The 14,792-nt window shown below is 37.2% G+C and overlaps 1 protein-coding gene across 3 annotated transcripts in view; it reads right to left on the bottom strand.

The window, feature by feature from the left end:
- Positions 1-14,792, bottom strand: part of LOC132910476 (plexin-A4) — a 441,637-nt gene that overhangs the window by 369,035 nt on the left and 57,810 nt on the right. The gene's annotated exons all lie outside the window — the stretch shown is intronic.

Raw genomic sequence — 14,792 nt, 5'->3', positions numbered from 1 at the left:
TGTCCTTTCTTCACGTTTGGGCAACAAACGCAACTTAAAAAAAGTAAAGAAACTAAATATTTCCGTAACAATGCCGTGTAACAGGACGATAGCTACGTAGCGTAACGAAATTTCACCGAAAGCGAGAACGTATAACCTTACATACGTGTTCTTCCTAATAGACACACCGATGCCTGTTCTCACGTATTTTTCTGTCCCCGTGCCGAGAGAGAAAGCTCTCGCGACCAGATTCCGATGGAATGCATACCGTAGGCAGTAATCCGCCCGCGCTCACCTCGTTCACGAGTCTCGTTTCAACTCGCGACGAGGAGGATACGCGTAAACGCGCGTGCCAGAGAATCGCGAACCGATACATCCTGATCCAGCAAGCCTGATCGAACGCAACTGACGTATACTATAAGTACATATGCCGGGTACACCCGGTTTATGCCCGTCGTTGTCGAGTTCGTCGTTCCAGGCCGCAAGAACTGCTCTCCTTTGTAGATCGAGGTGTTACGCGATACGAATGTGTAACACGATACATCCTTCAACACGAAGAAGCGTATACCGGAGTGCACAGGCCCAGCCTGGACATCGAGGAACTTTGTCGAGTCGCTCGCGCGTGAAGCGAAGGAATATCGCTTTTCGTCGAGCTTTCCTTCCTTCGGTTGTCTCTCTTCTCCTCCTTCGTCTTTCGTCGATGTCAAGCTTTTACTGCTAACCTGCCACACTCGATTTGCTTTTGGAAAGATCCCTTCGATATGCAACACCACGACTCGATACTGCCTACTTTACATATCAGTACCATTAATTATAGATTATAGGAATACCGTCGAATTATCTCGGTAATTGACCGAGTAAAATTAATTGCGTTTATTGGCCACGCGAACGAACCATTCTCGGAAATTACGAGATGCATACACGGTTAGTAATTTTGTTTATCTTTCGCTGGTTATTTATGATACAACAATTTGGAATTACTTTCTCTTAACTTTCTTATGGATTCAAAATTAATAGGTCTCCTAGGTATCTTGGACCTTTCTTTACTTCCAACTTTTTATTCTTATTATTAAAATATGCCACAAGTGTCTCTATAGTTTGATTTAAAGTGTCGAATATTCTACCTTCTTAGAAAGTTTCATAAAGATGTAGATAGATAAAAAGGTAACATTTTTTTATTTAAATTACTTAATAGGTAGTAATTCTGTCCTGAATTGCAACTTTGCAATTAATTATTCCTAAATACATATACATATGTATTTTTATGTATGCTAAAACAAACTGGTACTGTTTTAAGATTTTAGAACCAATCGTAGTTCGTTCTAACATTACTCGCTGTATAATTGTTATTATATACCGACGGAATTCCAACATCGGTCAGAACATCGCGGTATATGTATCCTGCAAGTTTCCCTTTCGTTTATCGGTCACGCATTTCCTTTTTAATGACACGCAGACTGATAGCGCAGACGCGATCGCGTCGCTGCCATACAGCGACGAACATATTCCAAGAGTACCATTATCGTAATATCCGTTTCGGTCGTCGCATATGATAAGATAGGACAGGAGTGTATAACACCGCCTACATCAACCGGATGAATGAAACCTGGACCACTCATCCTACCCCCGCCCTCTCTCTCACTCTCTCTCTTTCTACGTTTCTCTCGCATTTGATTTATTTTTGGCACCGTAAAACTTTCATCCGATAATTTATCAAGGAAAACTATGGAAGTTCAAAGTACAATATTCGCATCGTGAAAGCACGCATTACTCAAAACAATTAGGGATTTACAACGAACCGAGACACGAGGCAAACATTAAGAAGTTTTGTAATGGAGTAATATATTAGCAACTTTCATATCGATACAGAAATTTCTGCACTATTTTCTAAAATAAGTTCTCGAGCTTCATCGTTTTGACAAAGTATAACGACGGTTAACAGTTTCGATACAGTTAACGATAATCGATAAAACGATAGTGAAGACTAATATCCAATTATTCTCGAATAATATTGTATTGTATTTTAATCAGCGGATATAATTTATTCTCCGTAAAACCGATGTCAAATCTTAGCACGATATCGCGCATTATTCGCGAGCGAAAAAAGAATCGAATAATCTCGGGAGGAGCGTGATTAGTTTTTTTGAAGGTCATACGAAGGTCAAATACCGCGGCATAATTTTTACCACACACACCAGTGGATACAGCTCGTTATTTCCCGTAAGAAACTAAGGAGTTACTTGTATAAGGGAAGCATTAATTTTACCAATTAAAGCGACTGGAAACCAAATGGCTCGATTAATGAAAACGACGGTAGAAACGCGAAAGGACATTTCAAGTCAACTAAATAATAGCTTCTCCCTGATAAACAGATTTCACGTTACCTGAACGAGCTCGCCTGAATTCCAGTAACTTGATGAATCCAAACATGGTTCAACACATTCTTCTCTATACTTTCCTATATAAATTCGTTGGAATAAAGCAGACGCGGAAGAAGATCAAAGTGTCAGAAAAATTCATTACATTCAACCATATATATTTCCCATGATTAAATACTGCAATGTAACTTTGTCGTTCGAATTTCACATTCCACAAAACGTTCGCCTTTGCATCCTTTACCGTGGACAACTTGTCTAATTTACCTATCCCCCTGGTAATGAGACACTGTGCGAAATCCATTTGGAAATTGGAATGAGAGGTCGCGTGTAATTGCATAAGAGAGATGAAAAAGCTGGTCGAAGAATGAATCGGCAAGGCACCACGACCAAACGTGCAAAAATTTCACTCCCCCAGTCAACAGTGGCGCGCCAAAAAGGCTCGTTTAAAGTGTCCAAGGAGCTTTATGCACGTTTCGCGTGAGTTTACCTGTACAACGGATCAAAGAGAGCTGGCTGGAAGAGCGGAGGTTGCCCGGCGAAAGAGAAAGGAGCGTGAAAGAGAGAAAGATAGAGGACAGAAAGAAAGAGAGAGAGAGAAAGAGAGAGAGATGCAAGCGACTACAGGATAGGTAAGAGAGATACGGTCGTTGGCCGGTTCAGGCAAGGCTGCTGGCAAGGAGAACCAGGGCTGTAGTTGCAAATAAAACAGACGGGTGCATTCTCCATCGACACCGGTGTGTAATAACGGAGTAGCTTCGATAAAATATACGCGAGTACTTTCGTTGTTTTCCGAAGTAGCCGGGTGAACCGGTTCCAGAATAAAAAGGCTCGTTTGGTTACCGTTAAAAATCCTCTTACTCGAGAGCACCACAGAGAGCAACAAGAACGTGATAACAATAGGGACACGTTGCATTAGGTTTCGTTTAATTCTGGCATGTATTATTAAATGGTATTAGAACACTTAGTTCGCGAGTCACGCAGGAGATAAACTCAGCAACCTCGTCGTGTTTAATGAACGTGATTGGTGAACTGGTCGTTTGATTGGTGAAAAATTAAATCGTTCATGCATTTCCATGCTAAAAAAAATTAAAACGCATTATGGTAGAAGGACAGATTGCATTAGGTTTCGTTTAATCCTTATGCGTGTACCGCTAATTGTACGTATTAGAACAATTATTATTTTGTAAATTGCACAGAAATTTTAAACTGACCAGTTTCATCAACGAAAAATTGAACAATCACGCACATTGCCATAAAAACCTCATAAAAGATATAACTTAGAAAAAACGAAGCTGGCACCCCGCTGGGGGTAGCCGCCCACATGCTATATTATTTTTTATTTATATTTTTTTTCTTCACCAACAAGATATAACACTTTACCAAATGTCCACAAGGACAAATTGTAAAATAACCAAAATAAAAAAAAAAAAAAAAAAAAAATTGCCATAAAAATGAATAAATCTTAATTCGTGATCTACGATTTGTTTATTGGACTACTTTAACAAATTATATTCTATTTAGTATTTTACGTTGTACATTAACTCCACGTAGAAACAGTTCACTAGGGTAGCGGAATTTCAATCTGATTTCTTCGAAGAATTCTTATTCTACGGAACACGTAGTAGTTACAAACTCTTCATTTCTCAATAATGCGATTATTGGAATAAAATAACGAGAAAATGAAAGCAGTGGGAAGCATTCAATTTGTACGAAATGGCGTATTTTGTCCAGACACGGTAAGCGTTCTAATACGTACGTATAGTTAGGGGCGAGATAAAAAAGGTTTCGCACGGTGGTAATAACGTTGCATTTATTAAGAGACGGATGGTAATACTCGTCGTTTAGCTATCTAAATTATCACCATGGGCAACGAATAAGATGAAACGCATGATCGAGGCAAGTCGACGATATACACAGGTTCGAGAGGTTCGTTCGTAGATGAGGATACGAAATTAGAGCGCGTTCAGGTAAAAATAAGAAAGAAAAAATATAGTAGCGCGTATAACGATGATGCAAACTATTCCACGCTTTCACAGCAAGCGCTCCTTAACATTAATCATAGCTGCCGTTCTTAACTAGATCGAATCGATTTATTATCGATGTCTCAAGGTATTCTTCGAAATCTATTCATTACATGTAAGTTCAATAGTATTTGCAATGGTAACTTTCCATTCTGCAAAATGATATAAATTTCGTATTTTGCCTCGAATCGAACAAGAACGGAAATTTCCATAAAAGATTGTGTAATTATTTAACCTGTCGATTGAATTATAGCTTAACCAGAGAATTTTATAATCGAGAGATTAAAAAACGATTTAAACAAATAAATTTCAGTCTTAACCTTTGCAAATATTCATTAATACGAGAAAATATCCAAACGCTCGTGGAGACGTTTTACGAGTACTATATTGTATATTCTATGTGTTATATGACACACTTTGAAATTTCATTAGCACTTTAATGAGTCTCGACTATCATGATTATATCGGTGAAGTTTGAAGCAAATTTAATAACATACATGGAAGCTGCAAGATATTTAGTGCGAGTATATATTCCACAGAGAGCATAGAGAAGATATTTAAACAGTCAATTATCCGCTATATTAATAAGCCTTCACGTTCAGTGGGATCCTCTTTAAAACATTTATTCCATTCATGCTTTATACCAATTTTATACTAAATATATATTTGCAATGACATCTATATAAATTTTCAAATTGACTTCAAATTTTATCTCCACCTTCAGTCTTAAGTTTGATACGTATAATTAAGGCAGCCGCGTCTCGTGACAGCGCTAATGACATTTCAAAATGTTTATGTAGCATGGCAAACATATACAAAAATCTTTTCTATCATCAATGTTCAAACGTGTCGAAAGAAAAATAAAACGCTGGCATCGACTAAACGATCAAGGCTTCCAAACTTTCGAAACTTTTAAGACGTATCGAAATTTTAAAGACTCAAGACTGAAGATATTCTTAGGAAAACTTCGGATCGCTTCGAAGTTGACATTGAAACGCACGTCGCTAGCGATAAGTTCAACCAGCTAACAGGCCAAGAATTCGAGCTTGGCAATTCCGTTTGGGATTTGAGAAGAGACATCTCCGCTCCGTATACCTCGTGTCAAGGTACAACGACACTATCCTTTTGTCCTTGAAGTTTCTTTGTACCGATACTCTCTCCAGTACTCTCGGATACTTGCGTACCAAGAATCGATCAGAAAATTCCGCGTTTCAGAATTATATGGCGAAATGGTAATAGCGAGTTGTTCTCAGGGCTGTGATACGTTTCCTTATGCTACTATCGGGACGAAATTGTTCCTTACGCTAACAAGTTATTGTCTCGCGTAGCTTACAGCGTCTTCCTTTTACGTAAGATCGAACTTATTATGGGAAATACAGGGGCTACAAAAAATATTCGCACGCCGTTGTGCTTATTTTAATATTTACGTAATACACTAGAGAGGATATTAGATTTAAGGATATTAAATTTCGTATCAACAAATAGTACTTTTATGCGACTTCGAAAAATTGTTCCTTGAAAATTGTACAAAAATTGAGTCACTGTATATCGTGCTCTTGCAACGAATCAACTTACGGAAGAGAACTCGACGTCAACTGTCTATTTATATAGCGAAAAGAAGAAATTAATAAAACGTGGACAATTCTTAAGGTGCTCGCATATAACAAACTTGATTGTTCTGTACAAGGTGGAACGTTGAATCGTAAGATATTCGAAGTTCAGGTGTGCCCGGAATACCTCGCTATTATACAGGTTCGAAGCGATTCCAAGTGTTAAGATTGTATCGCTAAGCGCGGTGGAAATAAAACGCGTCGCGTACAAAGTGGCACGATGTGGAGAGGAAAAACGAAGAGGGGGTTGAAACGACGTCGATGAGCAAGGAACGAAAGCCGAGTGGTGGGAGGAAAATAAATCGATAAACGCCTCCTATGCGCGCCCGCAGCACGGCGGCTCAATTAATGGAATAATAATGTAGACTAGGCGAGCCGGAGAGAAGGAGTTCCGTTACAAGATATCGGCTGGAATTTAGCAAACAACAATTATCTCCGTTCACTCGTCCGTAACTTTCTCGTTGTCGCGGCGTTGTCTCCTACCTCCGGTAACTAATTCTCATATCACAGATGGTACACCGGTTAAAACTTGGTCCGGAGGCCCGCTGCTACCGGACGAAGTTCATTCGGGCTTGACTTTCGACGATAGCACCAACAGCAACAGCAGAGAGAGGCATTCTGAAACTTAGACAAACGGTGACCGACCCAGAAGCGAACTAGTTGAGTCAACTGACCTAGAAACATCGAGAAACACAGGGGCCGTCGAAATAACTCGAACAGCGGCGGCTAGCCCAGGCTTCGCAGCCGCTCGTACCGGGGCTTTTGTCCATCAAGAGATGGAATTCAGTTAGCAAGATTGCTCCATGCTGACCGTTCGATTTCCTCTGCCGGAAATTGAGAAGAATTTCGAGCCGATAACGAGGTCGAGCGCGATGTTCTTTAGCTCGACCAGTTCTCCACCTACTCTCCCGCTACGAAGCACACGTACAGCCATCCTAAGAATTGATATCTTTCGTTCAGAGATTACCAAGGACACGGGTTCCTACTTATTAAGAAGGCATCGAGCTCGAGATCGCGCTTAATTATGCTGCCAGCTATGAAACACGGTTTAGAGAAAAACGAATCATTGGATAATGAAAGAAGTTCGTGAAACGCGGAGAAGAAAAAGATAGAGGGAAAGAGAGAAGAAAAAAAAGATAAAAGAAGCTTGGGGAGATTCTTCGGTTTGCAAAGGTATCGTCTGGAAAGCTCAATAACTAATCCGATAATTTCGATCAACGACATGCCTATCTAACCTAACCCCAATCACGGTCAGGAGAAAGGAGAAAATAAAAACATGGCTATCCTCATGGTCATCGAACAACAACGAGCAACGATTTTAAAAAAACGAATTCATCCATGCATGGCGAAAGATGCTAGAAAGTCAAGGGGCGCGCATCTGTTCGGTATTGGTCCGAGGCTAAATTAAAAATAATTACTGTACGCCGTTTCAACCAAGCGATAACAACTCGATTACGATCCCAGAAACGATGCCGGGATTCAACCGGCGGACCTTTGCATCACGAATTTCCATTATCGAAATCTTTAATCTGGATCCGTGCTCGCTCGCACTTTCTCGCCCTTTTACGTCCATTCTTTCCCCCTCTCTCTCTGTTTCTCTATCCAACGTGGTTGATTTCATCTTTACACCCTTCGAGCATTCCGCTTCTCCGATTTAACCCCTGATAAATTTGCCTTGTTATAAACTCGCTCGCCTCGTCAGGGGAAAATAAAAATTTCGATGTAAAAGAAGCGGAAGAGCAGAAAGTAATCCCCCCGATTTCAACGCTCGGAACAATGACGCGGGCGCGTGCACGCGCGTTCCTCTCGTCGTCGAACGCGATTTATAAAATATCCGCGTCAATTCCGTTTGCGTAAGGGATGAAAAAAGAAAAGGAAATCCTTTGTGCAAATTTAACTCTTCATCGAACGTTACGTTACCTCATAAAATCCGGTAAATATTCACCTGGCCGACTTTACAATTATCGTGCCGGTTAAAGCTGCCGCGCTACCAGATCACCTCCATTTCGATAACAAATATTTAAAGATGGAATGTAGGATAGGAGATCCTATTCTCGTAGCGATACTTTACGCGCAGATTAACTAAAGCTTCGTTCGCTGAATCTCAAACCTAGTGAAAGTCGGGGGCGTAAATATTTGAGAAAAGAAACGGTAAAAGGAATCGTTGCTTTCAAAGATTCATGTAAATCGACGTTGTTTGCAAACATCAGCAAACCAGAATGTTTTAATCGTAAAGTTAATCGTTAGCCTGGATGCTTACAAAAATTTGCAACAATTTCTACAATAATCTTGCAACATTTCGAATAAAGATTGTCGTAGAAGTTTTGACAAATTACCATTTAAATATATCGCATAATAAAATATTGGGTCGGCAACTAAGTGATTGCGGATTTTGTCATTAGGTGGTAATGTGATAAAACACACGGAACGTAGCGTTACCATTACCACCTAATGACAAAATCCACAATTAATTAGTTGCCAACCCAATATTTTATTATGCGATATATTTAAATGGTAATTTGTCAAAACTTCTACAACAATCTTTATTCGGAATGTTGCAAGATTATTGTAGAAATTGTTGCAAATTTTTTCATTTCCACCTAATGACAAAATCGGCAATCACTTAGTTACCAATCCAATAAAACACACGAAACGTAGCGTATTATATATAACTCCTTGGAACGCAAAACGCCTGTGTTTACACAGTAAGACTGATCTACATTTTTAAACAAGAAACACTGTTGCCTTTCCGTTCTACAAACAGATAAGGAAAAACATTCGAATCGTTTTAACTTTCAGATAGAGATTTGAATCGATTAAATAGGGGAATAGAAGTAAACGAGAACTCGGAGAAATCGGATGCTGCGTTACATTCTGATCGACGATACCGTGAAACTTGGCCTGTAGAAACACCGATGCGACACGCTTGACAAAAACTTCCCTGGCGAAAGAGAAACAAGGACGTGTACCTTCACGGTGTATACAATGGTCCGTTGGAATCGCGGCAATTCCACCTCTGCCTCCGTTTCTACGACGTCCTTTTTGCGTGTTTATACTCGAAACCCCTCTCATCCGAAGCAAACTGTTACGATTTCGAAATTCGTAATTTTCCGCGCACCAGCCTGCAGGCCCACATTTTCTTAACGACGGTAATGAAGCCACGGTGTTCTGTCGCCGCCTTCGACCGCCGTTTCTCTGTTGCAATTTCCCCTTCGGCCGCGCTAAAATCGTAGCGAACAGCCTCTTCCCTGTAACGAGCCTCGACCTTACGAAAACTTCCGCCAGCGTATCATTTTCCAGCCTCGATCAATTACGATTTCTTTTTTTTAGGGCGGGTAGTTTTGAGAAACTAATTCGAAATTTTCTAATTGAGTCGAGAGTTTATGCTGGATGGAGATCAGTGAGAGAATATGTTTCGTAAAAGTTTGTGCAATAATTATAACCGTGTTTCCTTTAGCTCGGGGAACTTAACGTGAACATACGCATGTATGTAAAATGAACTGTGATATATATCTGTAATAGTCTATATAACTTATATAAATCTATTCTCATTAAATATGTCGTTATTATATTTCAGGATCACTGTATATATTTTATTTCTAGTACACCTTCGAATTATCTTTACATATATTTTATTATCATTATTAAACTTGGTATAATTCATGATTAATGGACTTCGACACGTGTAATTAAGTCTGTTCTTACTAAATATCTTCTTACTACATTCCAGGATCACCGTATATATTTCATTCCCTGTTTATATAATCTTTCTGTCTTTATTATTATAACTGATATAATTCATATTAAATAATGCATATATGATGAATGTATTATAGTCATTAATAATTGTAGGTCAAATCTGACTTTAAAGAAATAAATGATACATATGATTATGCTCTTAATAAAAGCAATATGTGTATATATATATATATATATATATATATATATATATATATATATATTAGTATATGTAAAACAGAATAAATGGAGGAGTCTGATTCTAACAAAATTCCATGCAAAATGTATCCTACATCGGACTATTATTGGGTCACAGAGATCTAACAGTTCAAGTATTAATGGAATAAATATAATTGTTTTTAGATTATGTTCTTAATAAAAATAATATGTATATATGTAAAAAAGAATAAATCTTGCAGTCTAATTCTAACAAAATTCGATGCAAAATGTATCCTACGTCGGACTGTTATTGGGTCACAGAGATCTAACAGTTCAAGTATTAATGGAATAAATATAATTGTTTTTAGATTATGTTCTTAATAAAAATAATATGTATATATGTAAAACAGAATAAATGGAGGAGTCTAATTCTAACAAAATTCCATGCAAAATGTATCTTACATTGGACTGTTATTGGGTCGCAGAGATCTAACAGTTCAAGTATTAATGGAATAAATATAATTGTTTTTAGATTGTGTTCTTAATAAAAATAATATGTATATATGTAAAACGGAATAAATCTTGCAATCTAACTCTATCAAAATTCGATGCAAAATGTATCCTACGTCGGACTATTATTGGGTCACAGAGATCTAACAGTTCAAGTATTAATGGAATAAATATAATTGTTTTTAGATTGTGTTCTTAATAAAAATAATATGTATATATGTAAAACAGAATAAATCTTGCAGTCTAACTCTATCAAAATTCGATGCAAAATGTATCCTACGTCGGACTATTATTGGGTCACAGAGATCTAACAGTTCAAGTATTAATGGAATAAATATAATTGTTTTTAGCTTATGTTCTTAATAAAAATAATATGTATATATGTAAAACAGAATAAATCTTGCAGTCTAATTCTATCAAAATTCGATGCAAAATGTATCCTACGTCGGACTGTTATTGGGTCACAGAGATCTAACAGTTCAAGTATTAATGGAATAAATATAATTGTTTTTAGATTATGTTCTTAATAAAAATAATATGTATATATGTAAAACAGAATAAATCTTGCAGTCTAATTCTATCAAAATTCGATGCAAAATGTATCCTACGTCGGACTATTATTGGGTTGCAGAGATCTAACAGTTCAAGTATTAATGGAACAAATATAATTGTTTTTAGATTATATTCTTAATAAAAATAATATGTATATATGTAAAACAGAATAAATCTTGCAGTCTAATTCTATCAAAATTCGATGCAATATGTATCCTACGTCGGACTGTTATTGGGTTGCAGAGATCTAACAGTTCAAGTATTAATGGAACAAATATAATTGTTTTTAGATATAATATTTCGAAAAACGAGAAGTGACAACCACGTATGACTCGAACAGAAAAATATCCGGAAAGTAGATGCTTCTTTTCTGGCTTGCTAGTTCCTTTCTTTAAAGGTGTAAATGTTCGTGTTAAAATAGAAGTTCTCACGACACGTGACACTCTAACCGAACTTTGACGTATCTATTCGTGATTTTATGATACTATTTAAGGTGCGGAGAATTTCCTGTCGCACGTTTTAATGTAGTAACTCACGTAAATGTAATATGGTGGTTAGAACATGCAGAAAGTATTATGTTCTCTACGCTGCGTTTTACGTTGTATTCGCTCGTGTAAATCGTCTCTATGATAATGTCAATATACGCTGCAATAAAATTGATTTACTTTTTAGGTCGACTGAAATGTCCAGCCATTATTATTTGCAACCACATCTTTATAAGTAGCTGCATTATGGTCGTTGTCTCTGTATCATTACTTCGCTATTACGACGCTTTAATGTATATTACAAACTCGTTTGTCACAGGTAACAGATATATTACATTTTTTCAAGCGATTTAGCTTCGAATATTAAAATGAAAACTTTCACTTTGCATAATCAACGTAACGTCTAAATTTATTAATTTTTTATATGCAAACTAGCTGACAATACGAGCGAGGTTTTACACGTGAATTTATTCGAAATGAAATTTCATTTCTATTTAAGCACGTTTCTTTCTCTTTTTCTTTTCCTTTCTTTTTTATTTGGAGAAGTAGTGATTATAACGGTGATTTATGAAATTGATTATGTGATTAACTACAGTTATATTGATTAATATTCAATATAATCATAGTTTCTAATTAATTATAGCTTCTTGGTTTGATTCGAAAACTGGAACGCGATAATTGCCACAAGTCGATCGTTTGACAGTACCATAATGATTCAGAAATAAAATACAGTGCCTTGGTAATATAAAAACAAGATTGAAAGTACAGTCACAAAAAAATTAACGAACAACCGTATAATGTAATCGAATCTGCTGTCTATATATTTCAGAATTGTTCGAATTCTACAAAATATTTTTAAACCAGTAAAAGTACTCTCTCGTACTGCCCAATCCGCCTACGAAATATCAAAGAATATGTTTACGTTTGTTTCAACAGAGAATCGAAGAAAAAAGAACATCTTCCCGAAATTAAAATATTTCTCAACGAAGTTATCAATTTAAATTCGTAAATTTCAAACAGGAAACTGGATTCTTATTACGTTAGAATTTACAGAATTTTAAGTAAAACGATTGCAACGCGTGTCTATCGATACCCAGAGGTTTATGCGAAATGAACGATAGCCGCCTGCCTGCACGATGCGTGTGACGATTACAAAGCGATCGCATTATATGCGCGGCACGTTCCCCGCGAGAAATTGTCCCAGCGAGAAAAGAAACGCGACGTTGTAACGCGGATCGCGGAAATAGTTAATAGACCACGCCTGGAACGTGAAACGATATTTTTCGTCGTTCCTTCGTGGAACGAACCTGTAAACGGCAACGATTTTCAAACTGGTTGCCGACCAACTTTCAAACACCGATGCGTTCCGATTAAATAGATACCTTAGGGTGCTAGAAATTAATCCTTTTCGTCGAGGGGATGTACAGTCACTCACAAAATTCCGCGATCCATAAAATTCAAATATTACAAGTAACTCCAGCGATATTCTTCGATGTTTGACATTTTTTATTAACTGAACGCAGACATTAGCGTGTTGGAAAGAACGATACAATTTATTACACGTTTTACAAAGAAGAAATAAGAAGATACAAATTACAATTTCACAAAAGTATGTATATACAGACTTGTTACTCGTTCATGAAACGATAATAAAACATGTAGATTTAATGTTACATTAATATCTCGCTTCTATCTTTTCGTCATTGATCAAATGAATAGAATCAAAGACTTTGTATTAGGTTGTCCGAAAAGTGTCTTTCTTTCGTGTTTTTTACCATAGTTCGCCTTTATACAAACGTGAAACCAAGTCTGTGAAAAATCGCGGTGTTTTTAGCTCAACAGAAGAAAATGGTAATTCGACAAAATAATATAAAACAAAATACATTGTGCGTCTATTATTTCCTGATAAAACGAAAGAAATTTTTCGGACAACCTAATAACCTCATCTCGAGACATTTAAATGCTTCATACTTCTTAGTCGGTTAAGGAGCAACCAGTGAAATGGCGTGTAAAAGTTACGTAAAAGTAACATTCTCAAGAAACGTAACTTGTATGATTGACTGTACGCCTAAGCTTCCTGTCTTATAATATGACATTAAACTGGACATAAGCGGAGAAGCGAATATATATTTATTTCGTAAATATATCGTAAGTATCGGTTTGAATTTTCCCGCGTTGCTGCAAGCAAAATTCTGCCAATCGTCCTACTATAATCATTAGAATACCAGCATCGAGTCATTCAAGGTATATCGATAGCTATTACAATCAACTCGATTATTACGTCCTCCAATTCAGAAGAAAAAAGGATCAACGATATGAATATGAAAAATGTATAAAAACCTTCGGTTAGCTGCGCTAGTTGTCGATATGTTATGTTCTCATATGTCAGTCTTCTGTTTCTTACCTGAAAATAAAACCAGAATAAATCATTAACAGGCTAATTATTTTTTTCTATTTGTATCTAGCAATTTGTATCGTTTGTCGCGTTCTTCGTCGGATCGGCAGATGTTCTGATACACGTGAGCGAAACATGATGTATGACGAGATCTATAGTACAGCAACGTAAAGTAGGAAACGGGTAGTGTTTTGAGAATCAGCAAAAACTGTTACTTTCACCGTATGAATCAGACTTTTAGCGGAAACTTTTGGCCCGTCGCCAACACAACTGGCCCGGTCTTCCCCTTGCTGGTGCAAGTAGTACAGATATTACCGTCTCAACGGTTCCACGACCTTTCTGTGTGCTCGATACACGAAAACAAGCGACTCTTTGGCAGCTAGCATTACGCTAATGTCGCTGCTTTTTCCGTGGCATAGCATGTGTCCCTCGGTGTAATCGACGATGAAAGGAATCGGTGAAAGAGCGGAGAGGAGTCGTGGGATTCGCGACTCTGCCCGCTAGGAAGAATGTGGAACGTATTACCGACCAGAACCGAGTATCCGAATTTCCGCAAGCTCGTTAGCTTCCGAATAATTGCTTTCGCGAATTTCTTCCTCGGAATATTTTCTCTAGCATTTGTTTGCTCTCTATGCTTCTTATTTCTCTTTTCGTGACTAAAGTTGGTTTAAAATTTTCAGAGAACTCGGTAGGTTCGATATTATCATTTTTCAAAATTCAATAAGAATAATAGCAATAATAATAATTCAATAAATTAGATTTTTATTAAATTAGATATCCTCGTTGTCGGTTTATAAAACGGCGAATTAGAAAGCTTTCGATTACGTTAGGTTAAATGAAATTAACCTTGTTACGTTCTCGTGGATATTTCTATTGTTTTCTTTTTTTTTTTTTCTTTTTCATCGTTAAAGAATTTCTGAAATTCGTGGAAAATATGACAGAATTTTTACATCCATCACGTGCTG

Source organism: Bombus pascuorum, chromosome 9 (assembly GCF_905332965.1).
Source record: "Bombus pascuorum chromosome 9, iyBomPasc1.1, whole genome shotgun sequence".
Lineage (NCBI taxonomy): Eukaryota > Metazoa > Arthropoda > Insecta > Hymenoptera > Apidae > Bombus > Bombus pascuorum.
Note: the sequence above shows the minus strand (reverse complement) of the source record. Positions and strands in the feature narration are given on the sequence as shown.